Here is a 23,282-nt window from a genome sequence, read left to right on the forward strand (position 1 = left end):
TTGTGCATCGACTATCGTCAGCTGAATAAGGTGGCAATAAAGAATAAATATCCGATGCCACGTATTGACGATTTGTTTGTTCAACTAAAGGGAGCCTCAGTGTTTTCAAAGATAGATTTGAGATCGGGTTATTACTAGTTGCGAATTCGAGATTCGGATATACCCAAAACTGCTTTCAGAACGAGATACGGTCACTACGAATTCTTAGTGATGCCGTTTGGGCTCACTAATGCCCCTGCGGTATTTATGGATTTGATGAATCGAATCTTTAGACCGTATTTGGATCGGTTTGTAGTTGTGTTTATTGATGATATTTTGGTCTATTCGAGAAATGAAACCGAACATGCTGAGCACCTGAGATTAGTGTTGCAAATTTTACGGGATAAGCGGTTATATGCTAAGTTCGATGAAGTGTGAGTTCGGTTAGAGAGGTTAACTTCTTGGGCCATGTGGTATCCGCATCGGTATTCGAGTTGACCGAGCAAAATTTCAGCCATACTTAGCGGAAGCCTCGAGAAATATTCTTGAGGTTCGAGCTTTTTGGGACTCATCGGTTACTACCGAGCGGTTTGTGAAAGGTTTCTCGATGATAGCCACACCCATGACGAAGGTACTTCAAAAAGATGTTAAGTTGAATGGACGGAAAAATGTCGAAAAGTTTTGATCAATGAAAACTTATTTGTTGAAGCTCAATTTTAGTGCAGCCGAATCGGGCAAAGAGTTTGTCATCTATAGTGGCGCCTCCCTACTTGGGTTAGGTTGCGTATTGATGCAAGAAGGTCGAGTTGTGGCCTATCGTCGAGACAATTAAAGCCACATGAGAAAAATTATCGACCCATGATCTCGAATTAGCGCCATCGTATTCACCTTGAAAATATGGCGACATTACTTATTTGGTGAGAAGTGCCATGTATTTTCGGATCACAAAAGTCTCAAATATTTGATGACTCAAAGAGACTTGAATCTCGACAAAAGCGTTGGCTTGAGTTGTTGAAAGATTATGAGCTGGTCATTGATTATCACGGGAAAGGCTAATGTGGTTGCGGACGCCTTAAGCCGAAATCTTTGTTTGCTTTGCGAGCAATGAATGTACACTTATGCATTCTACCCGACAATGTGTTAGTAGCTGAATTAAAGGCCAAACCATTATTGATTCATCAAATTCGTGAAGCTCAGAAAGTCGACGATAAATTGGTTGCAAAACGGGCTGAATGTGTTTCGAATATGGAAACCAAATTTCAAATTGATGATGGCGATTGTTTGAGGTTTAGAAGTCGGTTGTGTGTTCCAAGAAATTCGGAACTCATTTCGATAATTCTGAATGAAGCCCATTGTAGCCGAATGGCAATCCACCCGGGGAGTACGAAGATGTACAATGATTTGAAACGTCGATTTTGGTGGCATGGTATGAAGCGAGACATCTCCGACTTTGTTTGAGATGTTTAATATGTCAACAAGTGAAAGCGGAACATCGGTGCCTTGAGGATTACTTGACCAATCACGATACCCGAGTGGAAATGGGATCGAGTCACAATGGACTTTGTATCCGGACCGCCATTGTCGACAAGTAAGAAGGATGCGGTTTGGGTCGTGGTAGATCGATTGACTAAGTCGGCCCACTTTGTCCCCGTGACGCACGGATTTTTCAATGGACAAATTAGCGGAATTGTACGTTTCTCAGTTGTGAGATTACGGGGTGCCTATTTCTATCGTGTCGATAGAGATCCGAGATTTACCTCGCGATTTTGGAAAAAGTTGCAAGAAGCTTTGGGTACCAAGTTGCATTTCAAAGACCGCCTTTCACCCCAAACCGATGGTCAATTCGAGCGGATAATTCGGATACTTGAGGATATGTTAAGATGTTGCGTCCTCGAGTTTAGTGGTTCATGGGAGCGGTATTTGCCGTTGATTGAATTCGCTTACAACAACAGACTTTCAATCAAGTATTAAGATGGCACCACGAGGCCTTGTACGGTCGTAAATGCCGACGCCATTGTTTTGGTGAGCTCGGTGAAAGCAAGATTTTCGGGTGGATTTGATTAGGGATCTTTGAAGAAAGTGAAAGTAATCCGTGAAAGTTTGAAGATAGCCTCCGATCGTCGAAGTCGACGCGGATCGAGGCGTAAGGATATCGAGTATCGGTGGGTGATAAAGTGTTTCTCAAGGTATCGCCTTGGAAAAAGATACTCGAGTGTTCTACCGTAAGGGCAAGTTGAGCCGAGGTTCATTGGACCATATGAGATATCGAGCGAGTCGGTCCGGTGGCATATCGCTTGATTTTGCCCCGAACTCAAAAGGTTCACGATGTCTTTCACGTTTGATGCTTGACGCTATAGATCCGATCCATCGCACGTGATTAGTCCATCAGAAATTGAAATTCAAGCTAATATGAGTTATGAGGAAGAACCGATTCGTATCCTATCACGAGAAGTGAAAGAGTTGCGAAACAAGCGGGTTCCGCTAGTGAAAGTGTTATGGCTCAAGCACGGGATAGAAGAAGCTACTTGGGAGACCGAGAACTCTATGAAAGAACGATATCCAAACCTATTTACGGTAAGATTTTCGGGACGAAAATTCCTTAAGAGGGGGGAGTTGTGACAGCCCAAAATAGACCCTAGCGGAATGTGGTTTGGGACCACAAAACCGAGGCATAACAATAATTTAAAATTTATTTCGATGCCTATAATATGTGAGTATTCATGTATGACATTTTTTGATGATTGATTTAGTATGACATTTTTTGATGATTGATTTAGTGTTATAAAGGTGAATTTCACTAGAAAGGACTTGTGTGAGAAAATTTAGAATTGAGATAGGCAAAGGTGGAAGTGGCCTATTGATGCACACTAGGAAATGTTGTCCTTGCATGTCAAATTCCCCAAATTTGACTATAGTGGCCGGCCATGGTGATGAATATGGGCAAAAGAAAACATGTCTTAAACATGTTTTGCTAGTGGTGCATGTTAGAAATAATAAATTAAATATGTTTGAATTAGCTCAAGAGCTTAGAGGGCCACAATTGGACAAGGGAAGGAGAAAGTGATCGAATAGCGAAAAAGCCGTTCGACAACATCCGAGGTAAGTCCTCAAGAAGTGACCCTACTTGAATTGTGTGAAATAAAGTATGGATGTGTATTGATTATTGATTATGTATGCATGAGTATTTGAATTCTACCGGGCTAAGTCCCGAAGGCGAATATGCTTGCGACTATAATTGCGTTTGAGCCTTAATAACGAAAATGAATTATGTATGTCCAATGATAATTGATGTATGTGTTCATGGGAAATTGAATGATATCCGGCTAAATCCGAAGACAATTATGCTGGAAATTATATCCGGGTTAAGACCGAAGGCAATTGTGCTAGTGGCTACATCCGGCTAAGACCGAAGGCATTAAATGCGAGACATTCTATCCGGGCTAAGACCGAAGGCATTTGTGCGTGATTATATCCGGTTATATTCCGAAGAATCTTGGGCTGGAGGTGAGTGTTGGTTGCTGTAATGAATTCAATTAGTACACTCGAAAAGCCCAAAGGATAAGGTACGTTATATGTGCATTGGAAAGTCGACATGTATGAGCAACATTCGCTCAATCGACTAATGAATTTCAGTTATTGAATTGATTGATATTTTGTGAAATCATATAATGATGAAGTGTGAAGTAAGAATGTGTATTAATGAAATGATGCATTTGGCTATGTGAATGTATTGCTGTAATTAGAGTTGATTATATTCCTTGAGACTTACTAAGCATAAAAATGCTTACCCCGTTGCTTTGGCTCTCAGTTTTTTTTTTAGATTTCGCTCGAAGCAATTGGATTTGGGATCGTTGAAGTCGAAGTCATTCACACTATCAAGCCTCCATTTTGGTATAAATTTTTGATTGAACTTGAGATGGCATGTATAGGACTACCTCTTGTTTATTAAATATGTTGTAATGTAAGTATGTACGGCCATGCGAAAATGGCTCGAAAAGGGAAGCATGAACTTAGACTAATTGTGGGTTGTATGTATATATTTGGTGTCATGATGTGGCTATGGCTTGGAAATGGGAGCGTTGGTCATATGATCAGCCATTTGCATGGTTAAAATGATCATATATGAACCTATGTATGGCAAGACTAGTTGATTCATGGAGACTACCAAATAGGTAAGTCCTACCTTAAAACAGATGCTGCCAGCTGCAGTGGCATGAATGTGAAAATCACCAAAATTCATAGGAATGGAATTAAATAGTAAATAAGCTATGTAAATGAACCTTGATGAGTCTATTTTCATATGGAAGAAACGAAATGGTCATAGGAGTTACAGGTTAAGAGATATTAAAGCTATTGTGAGACAGGGCCAGAATGGTTTCTGGGTTCCCTGTCGCAACTTTAAAAATTCGCTATAAATTATCCAAAAAGAATTAGGAGACATACCTTATATGTACAGATTCCATTTTGAGTCTAGTTTCATTAGAAACAAACGACACCAGCATTAAAGCCCTGTACAGAGAGGTATTGAAGTTATACCGCGCGAAGGTCAGAGCAGTCGATCCCTGTAACATGGGTAACTTTAACTAATAAACTGTACCAATTGGCCCGACCAAAAATCCTAGAAATAAATCCATGGATGGATATATGAGTCTAAATTCAGGGAAAATTTACGAAACCAGTTTCCGAGTTTTGAAACTTGAGATATGATTTTTAAGGCGACAGTGACGCAGTTTTCCAGCCTGACTGGAAATGTCAAATTGGTGGGCAAAACATGTGAACTTGGCTTGTTAACCCCTCGGGTCCGACACCGGCGATGGTCTCGGGTTTGGGGTGTTACACAGGGACATTACGGTCATTTTACTCTACAGGGGCATTACGATCATTTTACCTTACAGAGGCATTACGGTCATTTTACTTTACAGGAGCATTACAATCATTTTACCCTATAGGGGCATTACGGTCATTTAACGATCTCTCCGAAGGTCTACAGTCACCTCGAGTGATACAGACAACCTAAATGATTATATCAGTGCAAGTGGGCCTAAGGCCCAATACTCAGCCCAAGTGGGCCACAGCTCGTGTGGCCCATTTAGCCAAAATTTAGATACGACTATGTGTACACCATAGCCCGATTCATTAATAGTCATTTGTCGCAGATTTTATTCGTGTGGGCCCACGAGCCCATTGGACCCCCACGGCCTATATCGGCCTAACGAGGCCCAAAACAACCTAAGTCATGTGCGTGACATGACAAACACAACCATATTCCACCTAGCAGCTGATTTGACACAAGAGGGCCCACAGGCCCATTAGCCTATTATGGCCTAAGCCCATGGATTCGTTGATGGCAACCTCTTCCGCCGTACACCCACATTTCATGGGCTCAGTTTACCACACCTGCGATCGCACGCTCGTGTGGCATCATACACCATGTTTCCTGCTTTTTAGCATTTTATCGGCCTATAGTCATAGAAAAGTAAACATCACGTACATTTTCGGCTTTTTAGTTGATTATCAAACAAGGGATCTGATTACACACCTGATCACGTAAAGTACTAAGAATCCACGATCGCCAAAACCTTGGTCAACTGTAATTTGCCTACTTAATCCAAAGTTTGGCGCAGTCACCCTTCTGCAACCTGACGGAAAGTCCCGAACTGTCGTCACCCCACGTCGTTTCAACTCGAGGGTAGAGGCTACGCGTCCACTCCTACTCGGCACCATTGACATCCCTTTATTTCTAAAACCCCCTTTGCTCATCGCGAGTTCGACCAGATGGATAACCAAAGGTAGAGAGATTCAACTCACAAAAAGGAAAAGACAATCGGCTAAGAATGATAAGCGAATAGGTTGTGAGGGAGAGGAGCAATGATATTCGGCCAAACTCACAGAAGAGAAATAGAGAAATTTGAAGGAAGAATCGTGAATGCAAAAAGAGAAGAAAAAGAAGGCCGACACTCAATCGAAACAAAAGATGTTGAATAAAAAAAACAAGAAATAAGAGCGAGAGCAGAAAGAGAATCGGCTATAAGGGAAAGAAAGCTGAAAAGAATAGAGAGGGAGGAGAGATGGTGAATTCGGCTAACACCCATATTGAGTAAGGGAAGAGAATTGACTTATGAAGAGAGTAGGAGACAAAAAAGAATCGATCAATAGGGACAAAAGAAGAGTAGAACCCACAAGCAAAAATACCTAAATGGTACCAAATTGGCTATTCTAAAACAGAAAGTGCTGAAAACCCGAAATAGAAATGTTAGGAGAGAACCACTAAAGCCTAAATTGCTCCCTAGTTTCCCCTAGCCGAATTATCAAGCAATGCTTTAGAGTCCCAATCAGCCACAACACCTTACCAACCTCCCATTTCAAATTTCCTTGATTTTCTCCCCAATCTCCTCCTTGACTTGTACCACAAATCCCTCCAAGACCAAATCAAACTCCACCTTGCAAAGTTTTAGTCCAACACCACTTCTCATGCTGCAAGGAAGTAAAATAAATACTCCCTTGAGTATCATGAGATTCAAACTCAAGCTTTCTTAGCCTTAGAAACATGCCACTACCACTGAGCCATAGGCTCCTTTTGTGTCACATTTTATCCTTAATTAATTATAAGGTCTATACGCTAAAGTCCAGGCTCCTTTAAAAGAAAAACCAACATAAATTGCAAGAGCCAAGACTTGAACCCAGGCTCCCTTGCAACGTTAATGACGCCCCGACCACTAGACCACATGCTTCCTTGTGTCATTTATTTAACACAATAATTTAAAAGGCTATCATCCAAGCATCTAGGGTTTTATTCACTTAAAACCAAAATTTTGGCTAAAGCGCAGGTTTGAACCCAGGACTTTTCCAACACTCCCAAACACTCTTAATCACTGAACCGCTGTAGCAAAAAATTAATTGTGTCATTCACTTGCACAACTAAATTCCAATTCCTTCGAAACGCGAAGCCCATTTCTTCTAGGCCAAAATTTGCGGCGTTACATAGCATGTACTAAGCCAATAAGATGAGGTTAACACGCAATGAGTGGTGCCAAGGTTGTTTAAGAGTATAATTAGGCAATGTTAAATACCATTGAAGTCAATAAGTGTGTATGGTTGTTAAAGGGTGACCAATGGCTTGAAAAATAGCCCTAAAAGGGTCTACACGGTAGACACATGGGCATGTGTCTAAGTCGTGTGTGACACACGGTCAGCCCTTATGGGCGTGTTGCTTGGCCGTGTATCCCCTGCACCTAAAAATTTTAGGTCTATTTGCATAATAGTAAACACATGGGCAGAGACACGACCGTGTGTCTCAACCGTGTGGAAGACATGGCCTAGCACACAGGTGTGTGCCTTGGCTGTGTGCCTCAAAATGATTGATGACGTCATAAAAAGAATGTCTGAGTTTTTGGACACGGGCGATGACATGGGTGTGTCTAGGCCGTGTGAGGGACACGGGCTTGTGATTGGCTGTGAGAAAACCCCTATAGGTTCGAAATGGAAAATAAATCCAATAATTCAACACGGGTGTAGGGCATAAGCATGTCCCCAAGCACACGAGCGTGTGCTTTGCCTTCACATGGGCATGTAAGGCATAACCCTAGGAATTTTTATAAAATTTTCTTAAGTTCTCGGTTATGTCTCGGATCATTTTTAATGTATGATTTGGACCTCGTAGGACTATAATGGAGATAATATAATTTTGTTCAATTGGTTTGAATTTGTAGATGAAATTTTAACTCGTCTTTCTAAAATGTCTGAGTATGTATCTGGTAATGCCTCGTGCTTTGTACTGGTCTCAGGTACGGGTAAGGGGTGTTACATTTAGTGGTATCAAAGCTATGATTTAGTCAATTCTCAGACTAACGTAGCATGTCTCGGGTCTAGCTATACATGCCATTATACAAGTTATAATAGTGCGGCATCTCCTAACCTTTTTAATTGTATTTGAATATAGTAGATCTATTCCAATCAAGCCCAAGATGAGTCTGAGGGAGCCAAGAGCCATCCTCCAGCTTCTGTATAGCGAACTATTTCTAGTAGTAGTAGAAGGCCTCTGTCTGAAGGCCGGGAAGAGGTGAGAGTAGCGTTTTTCGATACGATGGATGAGTGGTTCAGGGAATACCTGAGAAGTGGCCCTAAAATACCACGTCCACCTCCACCTGCTAACCGACCTGATGAAGTACCAAGGGTTGTTGAACCAGTGAGAATTGGTAAGGCCCCAGTAGATAAACTTAGGAAATATGGGGCTAAAGAGTTTAGGGCTAAAGTCGAGGATGATACTAAATGAGCTGAGTTCTGGCTAGAGAATATGGTGCGAGTTTTAGATGAATTGTCATGTACACCCGAGGAATGCTTGAAGTGTGTTGTATTTCTTCTGAAAGATACTGCATACCGCTGGTGGAAGATGGTATCCTCAGTGGTACCAAAGGAAAACATTACATGGGATTTCTTCCAAACTGATTTTAAAAAAAAATACATCAGTCAAAGGTTTTTAAACTTCAAGAGGAAGGAGTTTCTGGAACTCAAACAAGGAAATAAGATCGTATCAGAATATGAAAGAGAATTTGTAAGGCTGAGTCAGTATGCAATAGAATGGGTCCAATCAGAGGCAGAAATGTGTAAGCGAATCGAGGAAGGCCTGAATGAGGAAATTAAGTTGCTAATTGGGATCCTAAAAATACGAGAATTTACCGCATGAGCTGATCGAGCCAAAAAGGTTGAAGAACTAAATAATGAAAGAAAGCAAGCCAATAGAGAAGCTCGAGTTTCGAGTAAGAGGTCTAGCGGCAGAGCACACTCCTTCCCTATAAAGAAATAGAGAAGTAAAAAAGAACACTCCACTTCATCGGTAGGATATTCAAGTAGAGTAAGAAGCTCCAAATGACATAACCCGAAGTCTCCTTCTCCTATTGTAGCTAGTGTGAGAAGTGTAGACAATCAAAAGTCAAAGTGTAAAAGTTGCAACAAGTTCCACTTCAGAGAGTGCTGAATGAAGAGCGGTGCGTGTTTTAGATGTGGGTCTCTTGACCATTTTCTCAGAGACTGCCTGGAGGGAGCTAATAAATAGGTTGAATTAGCCCCACAGCTGAATGCTCCTATTTCTTGAGGTAGACCCCTGCATCATCCCGATAGTGCAAGTGGTAGTCGAACTATTGCAAAGGATGCTACTGCAAAATCATAGGCTCGAGCCCCGACCAAAACTTATGCAATACAAGCTCGAGAGGAAGCCTCTGTTCCCGATGTCATCACGGGTACATTTTCTATCTATAATACTCGTGTCATTGCCTTAATTGATCTAAGTTCAACCCATTCGTACATTTGGATGAAGTTGGTGTCTAGCATGGATATGTCTATAGAATCTACGAAATTTGTGATTAAGGTGTCAAACCCTCTAGGCAAGTCAGTCCTAATTGATAAAGTTTGTAAGAATTGTCCTTTCACGATTCAAAGCCATAGTTTTCTGGCTAACCTTATGTTATTTCCATTTGATGAGTTTGATGTAATACTTGGCATGGATTGGTTGGCTGTGTATGATGTGATTGTAAACTGTGGTAACAAGTATATCGAATTGAAATGTTCAGATGGTGAGATTCTCCGGATTGATTCAAATGAGTTGGATACTCCACCGGTTGTGGTCACCTTGATGATGGCTCAAAGGTATATGAGAAAAGGATATGAAGCCTATCTTGCTTTCATGTTGAATACTAAAGAATCTGAGTTGAAGTTGGAATTGGTACTGATAGTATACGAGTATCCGGATGCATTTCCGGAAGAGCTACCCAGATTATCTCCCGTTAGAGAAGTAGATTTTGGTATTGAGTTGGTGCCTTGCTCCTATAGGATGGCACCAACCAACCTGAAAGAGTTAAAAGTACAGTTGCAAGAACTAATGGATAAAGGTTTTGTAAGACCAAGCTTTTCGCCTTGGGGTGCTCCAGTATTATCTGTAAAGAAGAAAGATGGTTCGATGAGGCTATGTATAGACTACCGACAACTTAACAAGGTAACTATCAAGAACAAGTATCTATTGCCGAGGATTGATGATCTGTTTGATCAATTGAGAGGAGCCACTGTTTTTCAAACATAGATCTGAGATCCTGTTACTACTGCGAGTTAAAGAGTCTTACAAACTTTACGAGACAAGAAATTGTATGCTAAGTTCAGCAAGAGTGAATTCTGGCTTCGAGAGGTCGAATTCATGGGTCACATTGTGTCGAGTGATGACATCAGAGTAGATCCAAACAAAATTTCTGCTATTATTGAGTGGAAGCCGCCGAAGAACGTAACTGAGTTTAGAAGCTTCTTGGGCTTAGCCTGTTACTATCGATTCTTTGTAAAAGGATTTTCAATGATAGCAACTCCTTTGACGAGTTTGCTGCAAAAAGATGTGGTCGGAAAAGTGTCAGTAGAGCTTTGAGAAGTTAAAGACATTGCTAACAGAAACTCCAATTTTAGTGTAGCCTAAACTAGGAAAAGAATTCGTGGTCTACAGTGATGTGTCCTTGAAGGGATTGGGTTGTATGCTGATGCAAGAAAGAAAAGTGATAGTCTATGCTTTGAGGCAATTGAAACCATACAAGAAAAATTATCTGACACGTGACTTGGAGCTAGTAGCCATTGTATTTGCCCTGAAGATTTGGAGACACCATTTGTATGGTGAGACATGCCGTGTATTCACTGATCACAACAGTTTGAAGTACTTAATAACTCAAAAGGAATTGAATCTAAGACAGCAGAGATGGTTAAAATTGATTAAAGATTATGAGCTGATCACTGATTACTACCCGGGAAAAGCGAATGTGGTCGCCGATACACTGAGCAGAAAATCCTTGTTTGCTTTGAGAGCTTTGAGCACTCAATTGACTTTTTTGGATGATGGTTTGGTTTTTTGCAGAGTTAAGAGCCAGACCAACATTACTACAAGAAATTTGCAATGCTCAGATCAATGATAGTGACTTTCAAGCCAAGAGGGCTCAATGCGAGTCGGGCATTGAATTAGATTTTTGAATTGGTTCCGATGGTTGCTTGATGTTTAGAGATGGGATATGTGCACCGAGAGACGATGAGCTTATTCGAAAAATTCTTCAAGAGCACATGATAGTTGTTTTTCTATCCATCTAGGAGGTACCAAGATGTACAACGATTTGAAGAAAATGTACTGGTGGAATGGCATGAAAAGAGAAATCTCTGAATTTGTATCGAAATGCTTGATATGTCAGCAAATCAAAGTTGAACACCAAGTACCTTCAGGTTTGTTACAGCCTGAGATGGTCCCTGAGTGGAAGTGGGATAGGATTACTATGAATTTTGTGATGGGATTACCGTTGACCCCGAAGAAAAAAGATGTTGTTTGGGTTGTGGTTGATAGGCTAACAAAATCGACTCACTTTATTCCATTACGAACTAACTACTCACTTGACAAGCTAGACGACTTGTATGTATCTGAGATTGTGAGATTATATAGGGTACCGTTATAGATTATTTCAAATAAGGACCCGAGGTTCACTTCGAGATTTTGGAAGAAGCTGCAAGAAGCCTTGGGTACAAAGTTGAATTTTAGTACGACTTTACACCCGCAGACTGATGGTCAGCCTGAGTGGAATTCGCCTACAATAACAGTTTCCAAAAGAGTTTAAAAATGGCACCCTATGAGGCCTTGTATGGCAGGAAGTGCTGAACTTCACTGTATATGACCGAACTCAAAGAAAACCAGATTCACAAAGTTGACCTAGTTAAGGAAATTGAGAAAAAGGTTAAAGTGATACGGGATTACTTGAAAGTGGCATCGGATAGGTAGAAGTCGTATACTGATTTGAAAAGAAAAGATATCGAGTTTTAGATTGGAGATGAAGTACTTTTGAAAGTGTCATTTGGCCAGAAAGGCAGACTGAGTCTACGATTTATCAAACCATATGAGATCATTGAAATACTTGGACCATTAGCCTACCATTTAGCATTGCCACTCGAATTGGAAAAGATTCACAATGTATTCCATGTATCCCTGTTACAGCATGAATCAGACCCCTCCCATGTGATTCAATGACGGTAGTTGAAATTAGACCGGACATGACTTATGGTGAAGAACAAGTCTAGATTTTGGCTTGAGAAGTCAAACAATTGAGGAATAAGAATATAGCCTCGGTGAAAGTTTTATGGCATCGACATAGAGTGGAAGAGGCTACATGGGAACCCAAAGAAACCATAAATTTGACATTAAAATAAGTATTTTATGATCATTATGAGGTCTAGGATATGTGAGTGAGCATGTGTTAAAGTTTCATGAAGAAATTTTGTGTAAGATGTCCAATTGGAAATAAGGGACCAATTTGAATAAATAGCAAAACTTGGGTTCTAGAAGAAATTTGTATGAAATTGCTTTGGAATATTAATTAGAGGTCCCTAAAGAGTAATTTACCCAATTTATAAGTTTTTGGACAAAAATGGGCATGCATGGAAAATTATGAAAGTTTAGTAAGGAATGGCATTTTGGTCATTTGGTTAATTAAAGAATAAAAAGGAAAAAATAAGCCAAAATCATGTCATTCATCTTCTTCAAGCTGCCGAAATTTGCATGCTCTCCATAGCTAGGGTTTTCAACATTTCAAGCTTGATAGTAAGTCAATCCTAGCCCCGTTTTTAATGTTCTTCGTATTTTTGAGATCCTCGTAACATGTTGTTTTTATTTCTACCCATATCTCATGCTAGGGTTCATGTTTAGAAAATTACCCATGCATGAGATGTTTGTGTTTTGAGGATTTATGAAGGAATATGAGAGTTTAAAGGAAGGTAAATAACTTTTACTAAGTGTTTTTTCATGGAAATGGCTTAAGGGACTAATTTGTAAAAGTTGTGAAAGTGGGTAGAAAAATATGGAATGAAGGAAAAAAATGGGCTGCTATAAGTGTGAATAATGTTCGGCTAGACTTGGGTAACCAAGGAATTACATGCATTTCACTATACGAGACATAGGACTAAATTGTAAATATTGTAAAGGTTAGGGGCAAAATGGTCATTTTTTAGGGGTGAGTTTTAGGCCTAAAATGAATAATGTGATGTATTAATAATATAATTTTATTAATATAGACCCTAGAGAACCAATTCCGGAGGTCGACCGTGGAAAACGAAAGGTTTCGGAATAACCGAGACACGAATCCGAAATGACTACCAGGTAAGTTGGTATAACCCGAAGTAAACTCTTAATATACTTATAATGCATGTTCTTGAATGTAGGAAAATTCGGATATTCATTGTATGATATTTCATGAAATGTGCTAGTGTAAATGAAAAGATGACAAATGTCCCGGATGAAATAAAAAGGGAAATCCGATGGATAAATTATGGCTTACATGACATGAGATCCTGCCTGTGTTTTAGAAAAGGATTTAGCCCGAACTGGTTATCCAAAGATCTCAAAATAGAAAGGATCTAGCCCAGACGGGTGTTCCTTGAGTGATCGAGCCTCCCGAAGAATATGGGTGTATTAAGGATTTAGCCCGGATGGGTAATCCGATTCAGGACTGAATTTAGCCTGGACTGGCAATTCAAATCCGAGCTTATGAGAACAATTATCGTTAAAAGGGATTTAGCCTAGACTGGTAACCATGACAATTCTCTATAAGTTAATAATACGGGGGATTTAGACTGGATTGGTAATCCTACCGTAAGATGTAAGGTTTGTGAGAGTGCGTACTTGAGATGATCACTTGTATGACTTGACGGTAATTGAGCTATCCATCGAGATTTTTGAGAAATTAAACAGGATTAACAAGAGAAATAGAGATGGATATATTAAATTGATGAGCTCATCTAAGACTAATGATATGATGCATTGTTATGAGACTAATTTGATGATTGAGTGCATGAGATAGGGAAACTATTTCATTCTTGTTGGAATCATTGCCTAATTTGGTTGCATGCTAATTAACTGGTAAGTTTACTTTCCAGTTATCCGAACTTACTAAGCATATAAATGCTTACCCCCTTCTCTTTACCCTGTCTTACAAAGCTCATGGACTCGGGAAGATTGGGAGACGGTTGGAGAATCAACACACTATCGACTTGTTTCGTTTTGGTAAATAGATACTTTTGTTTTGTTTAATGGCATGTATAGAATTCTTGGTTATTTTGTTATATGTTCTTTTGGCTAGCCAAAATAAGGGCTCAAATGGTATATTTATTCTTTTGTATATGGAGATGAGATATGGCTCATATTGATATAGGTCGTAAACTTACTAAGGATGCATGTTTATGTTTAAATGTTTCATGAGATACCATAATGAGGTTTACCATGGATGGATGCATGGAATAGGACCTAATAACTTGAGAGTGGATATAGTATGTACAAAATGATGAGATGAGGTTAACACGCAATGAGTTGTGCCAAGGTTGTTTAAGAGTATAATTAGGCTATGTTAAATACCATTGAAGTCAATAAGTGTGTATGGTTGTTAGAGGGTGACCAATGGCTTGAAAAATAACCCTAAAAAGGTTCATATGGGTTGACATACGGGCATGTGTCTAAGCCATGTGTGACACACGGTCAGCCCCTATGGGCGTGTTGCCTGGCCTTGTATCACCTGCACCAAAAAATTTTAGGTCATTTTGCATAGTAGTAAACACACGGGTAGAGACACGGCCATGTGTCTCAACCGTATGGAGGACATAACCTAGCACATGGGCATATGCTTTGGCCGTGTGCCACAAAATGAATAATGACGTCATAAACAGAATGTCTAAGTTTTTGGACACGGGCCAGGGACACGGGTGTGTGCTTGGCCGTGTGAAAACCCCTGTAGGTTTGAAATGGAAAATAAATCCAATAATGCAACACGGGTGTGTGGCACGAGCGTGTCCCCAAGCACACAGGCGTGTGCTTTGCCTTCACACTGGCGTGTGAGGCATAACCCTAGGAATTTTTATAAAATTTTCTTAAGTTCTCGGTCTTGTCTCGGATCGTTTTTAATGTATAATTTGGACCTCATAGGTCCATAATGGAGATAATATGATTTTTTTCAATTGGTTTGAAATCGTAAATGAAATTTTATGACTCGTCTTTCTGAAATTCTAAGTATGTGTCTGGTAACACCTCGTGCTTTGTCCTAGTCTCGGGTACGGGTAAGAGGTGTTACATAGCCAGAGTACCCGAAGATGCATTATGATTGAAGTTGTTTCCATATTCACTAAGGGACAAAGCTCGAGCCTAGTTGAACTCATTGCCACCGAATTCAATTTCAACATGGCAAGAGTTAGCAGAAAGATTCCTTATGAAGAATTTCCTGCCTAGCAAGAATGCTAAGTTGAGGAACGAGAGCACTACTTTCCAACAAATTGATGATAAGTCCTTGTATGAGGCATGGGAAAGGTATAAAGAATTATTAAGAAAGTTCCTTCATCACGGAATCCCACATTGCATCCAACTTGAGACATTTTATAATGGTCTCAATGCTCACACGAGGATGATAGTGGACGTTTCTGCTAATAATGCTCTCCTTTCTAAGTCTTATAATGAGGCTTATGGAATCATTGAGAGGATTGCCAGCAACAATTACCAATGGCCAATCAATTGAGCAGTGTCAGGAAGACTAGTTGCCGAAATACATGAAGTAGATGCTCTCACTTCACTCGCATCTCAGGGATCATCAATATCCTCAATGTTAAAAACTCTTACTACTAATGGGTCAACAGTTTTGTAGCACAGCCACCAACCCAATTTGAAAATATAGCCTGTGTCTATTGTGGGGAAGGACATTTGTTTGAAGAATGTCCATCAAACCCAGAATCCATGTACTACATAGGTAACTAGAACCAAAATCGAGGAAGGCAAGGACTGCAATCCAATTTCTATAACCTATTATGGTGAAACCATCCGAATTTTTCCTGTAGTAACCAAGGGGCTAGAACCAGTAACACTTATTGAAATATCCCGAATTAGGGCCTAATCGGAATAGTGGTTTCGTGACCACAAATCCGAGATAGAAATAATTATTTTATAATTATTTTGATGATTATGATATGATTGCATGATTGTGTGAAAATTTAGTGATGAAATTCTATGCCTAAAGTGCTTAAATTGAAAGTAGGGACTAAATCGAATAAGTTGCAAAACTTGCATTCTAGAAGTTTTAGTATGAAATTGTTTTGGAATATTAATGAGGAGGTCTTAAATAGCAATTTGACCAATTTTAAGTTCATGGACAAAATTAGGACATGGAAGGAATTTTGGAAAGTTTAGTAGTAAGGGTATTTTGGTCATTCGGTTATTAAAATGAATTAAAACAAAATTAAAAGCCAATTTTGTCCATCTTCTTCATTAGGCCGAAATTTCAAGGGTTCTCCATAGCTAGGGTTTGTTTCAAGCTTCCAAGCTCCATAGTAAGTGATTCCAAGCCCGTTTTTAATGATTTTTACGTTTTGAGATCCCGTAACTCGATAAAGCTTATGTTAGCAATAATTTAACCTAGGGTTTATATTTGGAAAAATACCCATAGGTGAAATTTGTGTATTTTGATGTTTTATGATAGAATATGAAGTTTTAAATTATGTTAGACAACTTGTACTACTCGATTTTAAGTAAAAACGAGTAAAATGGCTTAATCGGTAAAAATACCTAATAGTCACAAGTACATGTTAGAGTGAGAATTTGATGTTGCCATAGAAGAGAAAAGTGATCAGCATGTTGTAAAACATAATAATAAGGAATAAAGTTTAATCCCGAGCCTAGGGGCAAAAATGTAAATATGCAAAAGTTTAGGGGTAAAATTGTAATTTTGCCAAAATTTGAGTTAAGGATTAATTTGATAATGTGAGTATCAAATAAGCTAAATGTGTTATTTTAGATCAAGAAAGACGTGGAATCGACCTCAATCGAGGAAAAGAAAAGATTGTGGACTAAATTGCAAAATCTTTGTATTTTGGTACCATGGTAAGTCCATGTGTAAATAATGTAGCATAAATGTTATTTTTAAGTTATTAATGTTAATTATATGATATGCTGATTTTTAATCGTGAAATATTATGCTTTGTGGTTAATGTTGAGTAATATGCAAATTATGTTTACTACTTGATAAATATGAATTGCTCTAGAGTATCGATTCGATATTCCATGGAAGGCGGCAAATGTGAGATCGAGGAAAAAGCCCGTTTGAACCTTAGGAATAGATTAGGATACAAGTGACATGTCACTAGGATGGTTGAGCATCCGAACTCGTTGAGTTGAGTCAGAGTTCGTGAGATATAACTAGGCATCCGAACTCGTTGAGTTGAGTCCGAGTTCACTTATGGATCTGACGCCTGAGCTCGTTGAGTTGAGTCCGGAGTTCGCTTATGGGCGGGTTACATGATCGCTGATTACATATATGGCACTTATGTGCAAGTTATCCATGTATCCGAATTATATTCGATGTGTTCAACGGGTAAAGTTTTACTCAAATGGAGGAATACTCGAGATGAAAAGAGGCGTATTGGTAAGTGATGAGAAATGGATATTTTGGACGGTATGTATTTAACCCTCGGGTTGAGTATTGATACAACCATGATAAGGTAATAAGATGATGAAAATGATTAAAATGTGATATGTGTTTTAGTGATACATGCTAATGTTGATTGGTATATTTGTTTGTTATGTTACTTATTATTTGCATATGAACTTACTAAGCATTTATGTTGACTCCCTCCTTCTTACTCATTGTAGTTTTGGACAAGCCAGTTCAGGAGTCGAGATAGGTCGAAGGCTCAGTCACACTATCCGGAAGATTTTTGGTAAATGGCTTGTAAATTTAAGTATGGCATGTATAGCAATATACTTATTTTGTGTAAATGATTTTATGATATGGTGAAAGAATGGTTGAGAAACTATATGGCCTAATCTTATTTGAACCTTTACAATATTGAGCCATCACTTTTCTCTTAATAATCTTTAAATTGTCTCAAACACTAGACTTAGTACTATTCAAAATATTCTTTGAAAATAAGTTTGAGGGAGTTGAAAAGAAGTATCAAATGCTCAAAAAATTGTAGTACATACAGCAAAATGCTCGTGAAAACAAAAGAAAAGAAAAGAAAAAGAGCATATGTACTCGAAAGAAATAGATAAACAAAAGAGCATGTGAAAGCAAAATAAGTTGGTGTATTGAAGGTAATTATTTCAAAGGTCCGATTCAAACTGAGTCTAGGGTTTTTAGCCTAAATTTATCTATGTTTTACCTACCCCTAGCCTAGCCATGTTACAACCTATTTCAAAGACCTATTGATTCAAGCTTTTATGCTATCTACATTACTGGAGAGAAATTTCTATGTTCAACATATGAAGGCATAAATTAAACTTAATGATTGCAGCTTAATCTTAAATAAGGGAATAAAATCAAATTGGTAAGGATTTAACATGTCTTTATTGAGAAAGCATTTAGTCTATTTTTGCTATCATAGAAATAATTGCGATTAATTTGAACAATATGTATATTTAAGTAGCATAAATCTCAAAATTCTTATTCTTGAACATAAGTATACTAAATTCATAATTTTGGGATGAATTTTTCCTGAAGGGATTTTTCAAAGGTGTTTCCAAGAAATTATTTTTAAATTGTGCATTACTCGAGACAAGAAATGAATTAAGTTTTGGGGTGTAGAAACACAAAAATATATATAAATTTTCATGCCCTTTTTAACTCAAATTCATGCATTTTTGGCGTAATTCTTGTCAAAAAATATAATATAATTATAAAATAATTAAATTGTACTTAAATTATTAACATATTTAATTTTAATTAATTTTATAATAAATTCTCATAAATTTTGATTTATGTTTTGACATATTTGCACAAAGGGTGAAAATTGGCTCAGAAAACACTCTAGAAGAGCAAAATCGGGAAGCGATTCTTGAAGCATCAAGGTGAATTAATTTCTCAGCCTAATACATTCCAATTGATCAATATTAATACATAATATAATTAATTTTAATTTTAATCCAATTTATTTTAGGTTAAAAAATTATTATTAATTAAATTATGAAAAGATGTCCAATTGTGCTAAACCAAAAAACTGATCCAACCGAGCACATGGGCTGCCCAAAACCATCCAACATGCTCACTCAATCAGCTTAAATTAGCTTATTATTTGACTTTCAAATCAGCCCTTGAAGTTTCCTTGATATTGCATTCAAACCCCTCCACTTATCAAGCTTTTGTAGATTTGCCCCTAGCTAAATTTAGCAAGTTTGAAACATTCAAACTTGCCACATGTGTGGCTGGCCAAGGGGGGTCTATGGCTGCTGATTTTTTTCTATTTTTAGTGGCCAATCCCACCTATAAATACCACCCTCTACTACTCATTTCATCACACCTCTCATTCCACACTTCTCTCTCACTTTCACTCACTCTTCTCCTTTGTTTTCCATTTTTCTTCCTTGTCGATTTCCCTCTTGGAAAAAAGTCATTCAACTGCTTTGGGTAGCAGCATTCAAGTTCTTATAGAAGTCTTGGTTCAACAAGATCAAGCGGAGAAGGAGGAGCAGAGCAAACTAGTTAAGCTTTAGAGATATACCGGATTTGATTCTAGTTTTCTATCCTTTAATTTTTATTGTTTTTGTTTTGAACATATCTATGAATATTTGTTTTGTTGTTATTCTAAATTTAATTAACATGGCTTAAATTTAATTTTTTTTAGGTTGATTGCATTTCATCCGCTTAATTTATTAAAATTATGTTTGTGTTGTTATAGGTCTTGGTAAATTGTTTGATTAAGTAAAACCATGATTATGTTATTCTTGCATTACAATTTTAAGGTAACTAATGAGTTAGTTATTAATCATGTTGAAATTGTAATTAATTGACACAATACTTAATCAATGCATGTTTAATCTTCTAAGGTAGTTGAGGGTTAAATTAGTGACGGTTTTAAACAGTACATTAGCCTTGTATAACTTGCAAGATTATTGTGATTAAACTGTTTCAACGTAGGAATATGTTGTTACCTCACTTATCTTTTACTTGCTTATTTAAATTTATTAATTGTTTGAATTGGTATAGTGTTATGTTCAAGAGATTAGTTAATTTAGCAAGTCTGTATGTGCTATAGTTAACAAATTACCAAGTTGTCGTGAATTTATTCGTAACAACATGGACATTGTTATTGTAATATTAAGTTAAGAAATGTAATTGATCTAACACAATTATGTCATCTTGATTAAAACCTTCTTTTGAAATCGTGCATTAACCTGTTTATTTTTTATTTTATTTTATTTTATTTTACTTAGTCAAATTTTAGTTTTTAATCACTTCTTCAAAATCAAAATATTTTTAATCACCGAAGTTGTAACACCCCAAACCCAGTCTAGACCTTATGATCGAATCTGGAAATGTCACATGATAGTGCTTTTGAAATCATACTTGACGAGTAAAAATCATTCCAGTTACTTAAACTTTGTTATGATTAAAACGTATCTCTTTTTCACGGAAGCTTTGAAAACATACTATTTTGGGGAAACCTGTAATTAATTCTAAAAAACCTTAGTTATATAAGAAAAACTGTTTGTCTTTAGTGAAAGCAGAGTTTTGATCATACTTGTCAAAAATAAACCATCAATAGTAAAAAACTGAGTTAAAACCAAACAGTCCAAAGTCCTAGAAATTACAAAGTAAAACCCAAATTAATAGAGGGAACAGATAACTAAGAAAAACTGCATTGCTATATTACGAAACCGTGGAGGTCACCATCGAAACCTCCACTGCACCGATCCACCTAATGCTGGGGATTACCTGAACATATTAAACAGAAAAGAGTAAGTTTTTGCAAACTCAGTGTGTAATCCCCACAGAAAATATACACACAGCACATATCCGAAATCAGTCATGTATTTATACATAGTTCGGGCCTAAGCCCTTTATAGAATTGGCGTGGACCTTAGCCCACTCAGATACAGAATCACATACAGAACAGAACAACATAGTCCTTCCCACCAACCTCTACACACCAACTCCGTCCAACCCTACACACCATGTGGGGATAAAATTGACCCACCCATCCCTACACACCATGTTGTACCGAAATGCGGCACATAATCAGATAATTGCAGCTGTGCTGCCAGATAACAGGCTTAGGAGCTTTCAGAATACTTCCTCCATATACAATAACCCAACCCTAATGCAATGCATCATACAATACATGACATGCAAATATGCAATTAATAGATCATACATACAAATCGGTCTACTTGCTAAGAGTAACATGCTAGAGCATATATATCACATAGTCAGATCATGTAATCAGGGGTCAACTAACTCTTACCAACCGTACCATATATCCCAGTCGACTTGGGCGACCCGAGTAACCTTTCAGAGTATTTCAAAAAATTGGGATCACACGCCATGTGGTCTACCCTTGTGGCCCACAAGGCCCAAATTGGCCTTGGCCATGTGAATCAAACAGCCTGGCCTAGAATTCCACACGCTTGTGTGGTTCACCCGTGTGGGCCTACACGCCCGTGTGGCCCACACGACCTTATTTGATCCAGGCCATGTCTCACACATGGCCTTGCCAGTCCTCACATGGCCGTGTCATGCGCCCGTATCACACTCGCACAGTCTAGTTCGTTGATCACACACCAGTGTGTTGCCACACGACCTTCCACACGGGTGACCACACGCCCGTGAGACATCGACAGTTTCATTTTTTTGCTTTCGTCGATTCTCATTTTCTGTGTTTCTGGGTACACACTAGTACTGATTCGACTAAAACGACCATGAGCACTCCAGAACCTTCATTAAACCAATATAACGCCAAATTAGTCACTTAAAGTTGTGCTCAAATGAAAACGCACGAAAAAGACCAAACGTTAACTCACAAAACGTTACCTTCAGTCGTACAATCGGGGTTTCACCCACTTCGCACGTCAATCAGAGATCTCCGGCCCCTTGATTATCTCCTAAACACCAGTCGACCCGGTTAACAACGATTCATTAACCCAAAGTTAGCAATAAAACATTAATCGCACTTACCCAACGCAAAGAGAAAATAGAGGTAATGGATTGCGAAACCTTAGCAATAAGAAGGGGACAATCTTACTTAGGAAAAGAAAGAAAAAAATCGGCAGCAAGGGGATATAGGGAGAGAAAAAATGACAGCAAGGCCTAAGAAAGAATTCAATTTTTGCCAAAATTCTGATCACTTCCCCTAAACTCTTCTCAAAACTTTCACCACTAACCTACTACTCAGATTTTCAGTAAAACTCAATCTCTAGCTGAAATTTGTAGCAAAAAAAATAAAATAAAATCCTCGCTTACACCTTGATTTGAACACATAACCTCCAACATATTAACACTCCACTTATCCACTAGACCAGCAGGCCCATTCTGCCAGAATTTTACCAACATTTAAACTTAAGCCTATTGACTAGAAACTGAGCTTTTATTCAAAAGAATTATCCAAACTTACCTATGTTGTGGCTTGAACTTGGGACCTCCCACACACACCCAGCATAGTTAACCACTGAAGCAGATACACACTTATGTCAATGAATTTTAGAAACAAATTTAAAAACTTAGGGCGTTACAACTCTACCCCCTAAAAGAAAATTTCGTCTTCAAAATTTACCTGATCAGAAAAAATGAGGATACTGTTCTCGCATCGCATCCTCTAGCTCCCATGTAGCCTCCTCAGTGCTATGGTTATGCCATAGAACCTTAACCAGTGGGATAGACTTCCTCTTTAGAACCTTTACTTCGCGATCCCGAATCTGAACCTGTAACAACCCGATTTAGGGCCTAGTTGGAATAGTGGTCTTGGGACCATAAATTCGAAGTTGGAGATTTTATTATTATTTTGGATTCATAGCATGTTTATATTAGTACATGAAAATTTTGGTGAGTTAATTTTGACGTTCGTGAGCCCGATTGTGAAAAAGGACTAAATCGCATAAAGTGTAAAAGTCCTAAATTGATAGCTAAAGGTGTTAAATAGCTAGAGAACCTAAATTGGGGGCCTTTGAAAGGAAATTATACCCCTAGAAATATGGTGGCCGACCATAGGAGACACGTGTAGTCAAAAATTTCAATTTTTGGTGGGATTCGGTGACCAATTTTGACTAAAATAGAAAAAAGAAGTGATATCACCTTATTTCCCATTTCTTCTTAGCTGAAAATATCAGCCATTTTTGGGGTTTTAAGCTTCAAAAATTTGCAGCAACTTGAAGCACTAAGTGATCCTAATGGCTTTTCTAAAATATTTTTGTACTTTTGAAACCCTTGAAGCATGAGTTTTCAAATGAGGGTGCTATCTTGCAAAATGATCAAGAGTTTAGGGTTTTTCCATGAAATAATTTGTGTTGT

At 38.3% G+C, this 23,282-nt stretch overlaps 1 non-coding gene across 1 annotated transcript; it reads right to left on the reverse strand.

Moving 5' to 3' along the window:
• Positions 1-15,257: 15,257 nt before the first annotated feature.
• On the reverse strand, positions 15,258-15,364 carry LOC128287774 (small nucleolar RNA R71). The gene has a single exon (XR_008278476.1). It is a non-coding gene; the product is annotated as a small nucleolar RNA R71 (small nucleolar RNA).
• Between the last annotated feature and the right edge of the window lie 7,918 nt (positions 15,365-23,282).

Source organism: Gossypium arboreum, unplaced genomic scaffold (assembly GCF_025698485.1).
Source record: "Gossypium arboreum isolate Shixiya-1 unplaced genomic scaffold, ASM2569848v2 Contig00168, whole genome shotgun sequence".
Lineage (NCBI taxonomy): Eukaryota > Viridiplantae > Streptophyta > Magnoliopsida > Malvales > Malvaceae > Gossypium > Gossypium arboreum.